Raw genomic sequence first — 7,500 nt, 5'->3', positions numbered from 1 at the left:
TCTTTCGATATGATTCAGCTAATTAATCGTTTGCTCAAATCCATAACTTTATTCTTTACAAGGTAAAACAATACAAAATAAGACTAGGTTAGAGCTGGAAGCTATTATGTATCCTAGTTTCTCTCGAAGTTCTTATAGCAAAAAATTTGGAACCTTTATAATACTAAATTCATATAATTTTCACCTTCTCGAATTCTATTTTTAAAATTTCGCATTATTTTAGAAACATTAACTAAAAAATCTGACACTACCACTAATGTCTCTTTCCGGCTAACTAATCATATCCCCCGAAACACAGATAATCTTTCAGTTATACTCGTCAGCGACCACTGTAAGTAGAATTTGTGTTAAGAGGATACTCTGGACACGAATGATCCCCTTCAGAACTAAAAAAAAAATATCAATTATTGTTGTAGAAAAGCTGCTTCCATAAGATCTAAGAGGATTGTCTCTTTGGCTTTGAAACATACTCGAATTTTTTCACCATAACTTTCCTTACGACTTACGATTTACAACGTAACTCTTTACAATTGCACAATATATATATATATATATATATATATATATATATATATATATATATATATATATGTGTGTGTGTGTGTGTGTATGTATATATAATATGAAATTTTCATATACTTTTATATTTTCGGGGGAATTCTTAAGCTTACGTAAAACATATAATGCACTATAATTCGGAAAATTATGCGTTTTGGGTACCTTTCAAATTAAAATATTATAAACATGTCACTGAAAAAATAATAATATATTATTGCAAACGCGGGTTCCTGTGGCTTTGCTAATATCAATAGTAGGTGTAGTAGCGAGACATTCTATTAGACTATTTAATTACCAAGTCCAAAAAATAGAATAAATGACCATGAAACGGAGAATAACAATAGAAATATATGTATAAGGAGGACTGAGCTCATCATAAATCACACAAAAGACCAATTACCAGAGCATGGTATGAAGTACAACGTAGCTGCTACATAATTCATTGTTAAGATAGTATACCGAGACATCGGATCAGGATCTATCTCATTAAGATTACCATATTCTAAATAGATTGTAAACGTTAAAAATCATTCATATTTATCTCAAACTCTGAGGGTGAGAAAAAGGTCACTCAGTTGTAGATTACGTGAAGTTCAGATATATTTCCAGTCAAAAATTTTCGGACGGGAAGTTTAAACAAGTGTTATGCTGAAATACCTCATATTCCCCAAGGCTCATAGTTCGAGTAAAACAAAGGTCAATAGTCTAATGCAGATTACATGTATCATCCAAACATATAGAATCCTACTGAATTACTTCACGAAGGTAATCAGGGTCATATATTCGACTTTCATGGTTTCAATCATTTCTTGGTTAAAACAACGCAATGTGTTATTATCAAATATCACAACTATTATCAAAACATGTCTTACCTACAAGAAAATGTTACATTATTTCCAGGAAGAAGAAGAATGTTCTTTCTAGCCTCATTACTCTGACCTCGAGTTATGCAATTCCCCTTGCAGTCGGAAAGTCAACATGACGCCTTTTCTTGAAATACTCTAATGTAATTTCGTCCTGGAACTCAACGTAATAATCAAATTCCAGGATTTTAGTGCCGTTAATGGGAAAAGTTCTCTATATTACCAAATTCAAAGGCAGCTGCTTATAAAATGATTTTAAAGGAAACTTCTTCCTTTCAACCAAACATCAGTTATGCACGAATGTTCCACCTTTCACAGGTAAAGATATATCAAACAAAAGAGAATATTGATCAATTACATAGGAGGAGGAAAATTGTAAATGTAGCATCGTTTGATCAGGAATACGATCGGTATATATACTAATTATAAGGGATAAGACTAACAAATCTGGCAGTAATTGGACTGGATGGATTAGGTTATAACGAACGGAACGCGTAATAAGTTGAGACATTAAGTAAACTTATATAAATTTTACGGTGTTTACTTAGAAAATTTGCAACCAAAATACTATGCATTAATATATCACTTCTATACAGATTCAAATATAAAACAAATTAAAGGAGTTAGAGAGTTGTGAAGAAAAGAGTGAAATCAAATTTCTTTTTTGGGTTAATGTTAATGCACAGATAAGCTGGATAATGACATTGTTTCGCAATAACAGATAAAAAATTGACGTTAATGAGATTGATTGCAAAGTCTCCTAATTAACTTGACAGCATTATTAAAAACGTGGATGATAACGACGCTTTAGAAAGACGAAAAAACTACAAGCATAATTAAGAATGAGATTTTTTATTTTCTATAATATTAATTATTCAGCTTCGTGTCCGCTTCAGCGAAGTTGCACTGGGTGTTGCCATTGCCGGAAAGTGAAGATAATCCAGTTTATTGGTGTTACTTGCTGCAATATTGATAACTCATCTCTCCATTTACATCAAGTCTCTTTTATCTGCTAAATAAATTAAATGACCGGTACCTAAATTTTAGCGCGATTCACATACTCCATTAGAGTTTTAATCTGTTCATCTCAATGAGGTTTTGCATCTGATCTCCACCTTTAGCATTATCTCCTGCTCTTCACCATTTATCTCATCAACCCACTTCTACTGAAGGCATTCACAGGCGGAGGGCTATTTGTTACGGATTGTTTTCATCTTTTCAGCGGCTCTGTTACTAGGGGAAGATCGAAACAGATTATTTAGCAATCTTCCTAGAACACTCCTTGAAAATTTCCTAATTATCTTCATAATTTAGATTTTGATCTCAGTATTTTAAGCTTCTATGAGGTCCTACGAAGTATTTTTCAAAATCTCTTGAAAGTTTACATTGGATCTGTAGAAATATCCTTAGAAATATCTAGTCTTCTATTGCAACAGATTCAGGCACATTTTCAATGAGCAGCTACGTCCGGTCTGAGTAGAAGTCTCCTACCATTGTGAAGGCAAACTTGTTGAAGGCTCTCCCAATTATTGTAGTTACTTTCTACTTTACTATATGCAAAAAATCTGCCTCAACTTATTAATGCATTTTTATGAATTGAAACTCTCGGGATCTAATCAGAACCTGTTTGCTTTGGATGCAAGCATCAGTTACCTAGATGTTACAAATTCTGTTATAGGACATAAACTAATTAGATAATTACAACTCTCAACTTTGAAATCGGAAGAGAAAACTTTTAATTCTATCTATAATTATGCCTTTAACAAAATGTAGTTATTTTAATTAAGGAGAGAATTGTGTTTTGGAATGACTTCAAGTTATTACTTCTGTGCAGGTGATCCGATGTTCAAGCCAAATCTAAATAAAAGTAAGTTGTTAGCTCCAACAGGCTTAGCACATAAACAGACACAAACATACACACATAAATACTCACATACATATATACACATACGTATATTTTTTTCATATATATATATATATATATATATATATATATAGATAGATAGATAGATAGATAGATGTATATATATATATATATATATATATATATATATATATATATATATATATATATATATATATATATATATAAAATCTCCTCCTACCTTTGTTGACCCAAGGGGTCGCAATATATGTATAAGGTCTAGGAGTTTTCACCGTGGCTATTTCACTGTTGCCATTTTGCCAGATTCCATTTCAACCCGGGGCTATTTTTCCGCTGATATTCTAGTCAGTTTAACATTCAGTTCTTACCTAATGACCAAGAGACTACCTAGCAATAATCTTCAGATAAATATGGTAAAAATGAAAATGCCCGGTTAAGGTATAAAATAACACAAAACTGTGAAACAGAGATGGCTAAATTTTGGATGTCCCATCAACAAATGAGTGGTTTGGTTGCCTTAGAAAATCGCAATTCCGATTTATTCCTAAAATAAGAATTGCGCATGAACTGTTAAACCTGTCAGCTAGTAAAAACTGTTCCTCGTTGTAATCGTTAACATATGTCTTAAATCTGTCGGATATTACAAGTTCTTTACGTCTTGGATTTACAGCCAAGGTATGTGGCAATTCCTTTCCATCTCCCACACACCATTTTTTTCCAGTGTTCTGTCGTTAGGCATCGCTCCTTGGCAAGCTTCGGACAAATTTTCACACCACTCGAAAATCACTTGTGAAGTGCTCTCTACCAGCTGGTAGTCATAAGTTCAAAATAACGGTATTTCATTCCACCCTAGATGCCTGAGCTGCTTGTGTAGGTTCATTAATTTGTTTCACCATTTCACGATTGCTAACATGAATACGAGCTTGGTATATGTCTCAACTCTGACATCCTAAAACGTTTTATCCATCAAACACGTATATATAACCGTCTTTTGAAGAATTTTCTTTTCCACGTAAAGAGAAAATCATTGGGTTTAGCTATTTCTTTTTTTTTAGAATTTCATATGAACTCCTGCGAAATAGACAAAGAACAAAATGACAGATTGATGCAAATGTAAATATGAATAACTAAAGATAGATATGAAAATCTCTTTATAATTTCAAGCTAAGGGAAAAGACTAATTGGATCATTCGTCTGTTACGTAATGAACGAGCAGTGACACAAATTACTGGAAGTAACCTCCTCCTACCATGTAGTAACCTTATATCTACGGCCAGACTGTTTCGCCGCAAAAAAGGCCCGAGTCGAATTGGCAAAACGGCTGCGGCGAAAAAGCTCCGGTGAATTGGCCAAGATTATATGTCTCATTGCCATACACACACACACACACACACACACACACACACACACACACATATATATATATATATATATATATACATATATATACATTTATACATATAAATATATATGTGTTGCAGTAACTGATATCTTTGTAAAGGTTCATGGTATTCAATTACTCGCTGGTATAAAGTTATTTACATCGGATAAGTCTTCCTCCCACAAAAAAAAAAAAAATCTTATCATTATTAACTATTCAGAACTTTGCGACATTCACGCATTGCATCCTTCAGTAACGTAAAATAATCAGCATAAGGCGTATTTAGCTTTTAAGGAGAAACAAACTGTTAATATAGTAGACAGAACTGCCTAATGGAATTCTGTAATTAAAAGTGTCTCAACTTCTTTACATAATCTCTTCTTACCCACATCCTTTAGCTTCATTAAGTTTCAAATTTGTAATTCACTCCCTGTGCCTGCAATTCGAAGGCGTTTCTGATTTCAGTTGGAAATTCTTACTCTTTGCTAGTGTTGGAATTACCATGCATGAGTTTTAAATATTTATTCTTCAACATTCTCTGGTCGTTACACATTTGATTTTATGTATTTATCATAAACATTTGACTCATATTTAGTATCCCTCGCCTTTATATCATATATATTCTTTTACGTTATTATAATAAAACAATATTTTTCTTGTATTTTTTCTAGTCAAGGTTTAATTCCATAGTCGTCGCAGATTTTTCTATGTTCAATGCTGTTTTGTCATTTAATGATTATATGTTTAAGAATTTAAATTTTTCCTTTTTTACATATGTTTATCTCTCAACAAAATCTTTAAATTTATAATTTCGTGAAACCTTACATATTTTAATTTCTTTACAAGTTTCTTATTCGCAATGCCATTGGAAAAAATGGTGTTCATCTTCAAAGCAAAAAGTCCTCTCTATTTTTAGAAAGAACCATGTCACCGAACAGAAATATTTTCCTTTTTTTTTCTCCTTTTCTTCTTCTTTTCTCATACCAATCCAAACTGTCCCATTCGGGACTCTGGCGGCAAATTTTGTCTCCAAAATTCAAAACCCATTTTGAATCAGCGTTCGAATGTAAATGCGGAATTTTCCTAGTTGTCACGGAAGACGAGCATTCTCTTAAATTTACGAGGAACATAACCCGGTAAAATTTACAAATATTTACATGCTGCGGTTGGCAAAGACTCGGAAATCCTTGTATTTCCGACAGGGATTGGTAGTTTCATTGCAAAAATACAAACCATCCATGTACCTGGCCGTGTATGTGTCAGTATACATGCATGTCAGTTTGCACATATGTTTAAATAAACATGAAACTGGCCCGTTATTTTGACTTTCACCCGTATTTGTTCGAGTCTCAATCAACCTATCGGTTTCACTGTATTTTGAAATCGACACTGGTTCCAGAATTGTACCGCTATACTTGGAACTTAATTGGAACACACATTCAACGAATGAGAATTAACGGTTTTAACGACCCTGAAGCGTGGTATCATTTGATTTTATGATATATATATATATATATATATATATATATATATATATATATATATATATATATATATATATAGATGTATACCTCATACAAACACGTATTGTTTAAATGTCAAATAGTAGTGACAAGGGAAATAAAACATAAGGTGTGAGATTGATCAGTTTCGTATATATGTACATATATATATATATATATATATATATATATATATATATATATATATATATATATACATATACATATATATATATACACACATATATATATATACATATATAAATATATATATATACACATATATATACATATATATAAATATATATATATACACATTCATTTTTCCTTTGCCTATACACAAACTGCGAATAGTCTGGCCTATTCTTTACTTATTCTCCTCTGTCCTCATACACCTGACAAAACTGAGATTACCAAACAATTCTTCATCACTCAAGGGGTTACTGCACTGTAATTGTTCAGTGGCCAATTTTATCTTGTTAAGGGTAGAAGAGACTCTTTAGCTATGGTAAGCAGCTCTTCTAGGAGGACACTCCAAAATCAAACCATTATTCTCTAGTATTGGGTAGTGCCATAGCCTCTATGCCATGGTCTTCCACTGTCTTGGATTAGAGTTCTCTTGCTTGAGGGTACACTCGGGCATGCTGTTCTGTCTTGTTTTTCTTCCTCTTGTTTTGTTAAAGTTTTTATAGTTTCTAAGGACTTACCTATTTAAATGTTGCTCTTCTTAAGTATTTTATTTTTCCTTCTTTCCTTTCCTCACTGGGCTATTTTCCCTGTTGGAGCCCCTGGCCCTATAGTATCCTGTCTTTCTAACTAGTGTTGTAGCTTAGCAAGTAATAATAATAATAATAATAATAATAATAATAATAATAATAATAATACACACACATTATATATATATATATATATATATATATATATATATATATATATATATATATATATATATATATATATATATATCCTGGAGCCATTAGTAGATATTCTAAAGATATGATCCGGCTTCAAGTGACAGATGTAGAGCGATAGGGACAGTACTTTTACATAATCATTGACGTTTTGTTGATCTACCTAACGTACAAGGTATCCAGTATCTGCAATGAATAGCAACCATGGAGAAGGCTATATATATGAGTAATCAATGTACTGTGGTAAGGGGTGCACATACCACTGTTTACTAACTATTAAGTTTTTAATACAATGCTTTATCAATAGAGGTACGATGGGCATTGAGGGTGTGCACATGAATCCTTCAGTCACGGTAATGATTTGAAACCTGAATATCTTGCAAGTAAAGTGACCGTCCTA

At 32.2% G+C, this 7,500-nt stretch overlaps 1 protein-coding gene across 3 annotated transcripts in view; it reads left to right on the top strand.

Annotated features, from left to right (window-relative positions):
• The window catches only part of LOC137631610 (calcium-activated chloride channel regulator 1-like), a 136,030-nt gene that overhangs the window by 122,951 nt on the left and 5,579 nt on the right, over window positions 1-7,500 (top strand). The window lies entirely within an intron of this gene.

This window comes from Palaemon carinicauda, chromosome 40 (genome assembly GCF_036898095.1).
Source record: "Palaemon carinicauda isolate YSFRI2023 chromosome 40, ASM3689809v2, whole genome shotgun sequence".
NCBI classification, from domain to species: domain Eukaryota; kingdom Metazoa; phylum Arthropoda; class Malacostraca; order Decapoda; family Palaemonidae; genus Palaemon; species Palaemon carinicauda.
Note: the sequence above shows the minus strand (reverse complement) of the source record. Positions and strands in the feature narration are given on the sequence as shown.